The sequence below is a fragment of the Trichosurus vulpecula genome, chromosome 2 (genome assembly GCF_011100635.1).
Source record: "Trichosurus vulpecula isolate mTriVul1 chromosome 2, mTriVul1.pri, whole genome shotgun sequence".
NCBI lineage: Eukaryota > Metazoa > Chordata > Mammalia > Diprotodontia > Phalangeridae > Trichosurus > Trichosurus vulpecula.
The window spans coordinates 23,346,028-23,348,295 of NC_050574.1; positions in this window are offsets into that span (position 1 = coordinate 23,346,028).

Genomic DNA, 2,268 nt, shown 5'->3' on the forward strand with positions numbered 1-2,268 from the left:
CAAGTGGACAATTTCGATTATATAAAATTTAACAATTTTTGTACAAAGAAATCAAATGTTAAAATTAGAAGGGAAGCAGGTAAGTGGGGGGGGTGGAATCTTAAGCAGGTTTTTCTGGTAAAAGGTCTCATTTAAGGTATATATGAAACTGATTCAAAATTATAAAATAACTGAGCTACTACAGTGCACAGAGCATTGGACCTGGAGTCAGGAAGACGTGAGTTCAAATCCAGCCTCTGACACTAGCCATGTGACCCAGGGCAAGTCACTGCACCTCTGCCTCAATTTCCTCATCTGTAGGGAAAGTAGTAGCACCTACCCGGCAGGGTTGTTGTGAGGACCAAATATGTTAATGTTATGTGATCGTTCCCTAATAGATAAATGGTCAAATATATGAATAACCACATTAAAAAATCTCTTAAATTACCAATAGGAAAATGCAAACTAAAGCAGCTGAGGTCCTACCTTACACCCTTCAGACTGGCAAAAATGACAAATGTTGAAAGGACGAGAAAACAAGCGTGTTTAGTGCCCTGCTGAGAGCTCAGGGATGGTCCAGCTGCTCTGGAAGGTTACCAGACTGCATGTGTGCCCTTTGGCCCAGTTACCCCGGTAGGCCTACACCATAAAGAGATCAGAAACAGAAAAGAAGAACCCATCTGTGCAAAAATGGAACAGTTCTTTCTGTGGTAACCCCAAATCGGAATCTGTGGAGGTGTCCTATTGGGGAGGGCTATACTGATGTAATGGAATTACTGTGCCAGAAGAGAGGACAAAAGGGACAGCTTCTGAGAAAACTGGGAAGACCCTTGAGCCTGATGCAGTGGGAAGGGAGCAGAAGTAGAACCATTTCTATGACAACATTGAGAAAAACAGACCTGGAAGACTTCAGGACTGATGAATTCACTGATAAACCAAGAGTCCAGAAGATTGAACATGGAACTTGCTGCTCACCTGCCGTGAGAGATGCTCAACTTTTGGGCATAGCCGATGGGGGCATTTGTCTTGCTGGATTCAACATGTTTATGATGAGGGTATTTTTATTTTAATTTTTTATTCAATGGAAAGGGCAGAAGGAATAGATTATAAATGCATGTAAAAATAAATTTATTTTTTTACAAAATGAAAAGAATGCATAGATTATGGAGGTTTATTAATGAAAATTCTGGTCGACTGAAAGGGCCAAGGTAACACTAAGTTAAGAAACTTATTGGAATAAGGACAGTATAAATACTTAACTTTGTAAGAATTTTAGCCAAGACTCTGCTCTTTAATTATGAATCTTGAAAATATTTTTTTCATATTTGTTTGACACGATTATTATTAAAATCAACAAACATGGGTCACTGGTTGGTCCTTGTTGGACAAAACATTAAGTAATGACCTGCTTTACTTCTCTAAGCTGTAGTATATTAGGTGTGTCTATTAGGTGTGTCTATTAAGTAGTGATTTTTTTTTTAATGCATCAAGAGTATTGTGTTTACACCATTGAAACCACCTAAAATAGGCTTTAACTTGGCCACTGATGGTGAATCATCTCTATTGGGGTATCAGGAGTTATGAAAGTGGATTCCAGAAACCACTGGAGAGAGGTCAATAGATTCAAGAGATAACGTGATATCTAAAGAGCTGCCATTAGAACTGGGAAGATAAGGTCTGACCACCCAGCCTTGTGAACAAATCTTGTAACCTCTCAGCCCCCCAGGCATCTGGGACTATGAGCTGAAGGGGTGCCATCAGTGGAGAGTTCCCTACACAGATCAGATCGTGTCTGGACCCAAAGTGAAGAAAACCCAGATCTTGAGTCAGAAAGAGCTGAGTTTGAAGTTGGGTGTGGCCGTCTGTGGGACCTTGGGCCAGTCACTTCCCCTCTCTGAGTCTCAGTTTGCTCATCTGAAATGAGGGAGTTGGACCAGGCAGCCTCCAAGACGTGAAGGTCGTCCCTTGAGATGCTGGATATCAGTTCATGGCTGGCATTGCTCGAACCATTTTGGAAATTCCCCTCAAAAGAGTGGATTTGATTTTTCGGAAGCAGCCTAAAGTTATCTGAATTCAAATTTGGTAAAATGACTTTTTTCCCGTGATCGTTTCTGTGCTTATACACTAACTTGGAAGGCAATATGAAAAGACCTCCCAAACATGTTTGGAGTGGTGGCCATGTCATTTAGAGTATGTACGTAGCCTCCTGCTGTCAGACCTGGAGGGAAGGCACTTACTTGGATGTATTACTTCTGATTTCTTCAGGGAAAGTCACTAGCGTGTGCACAC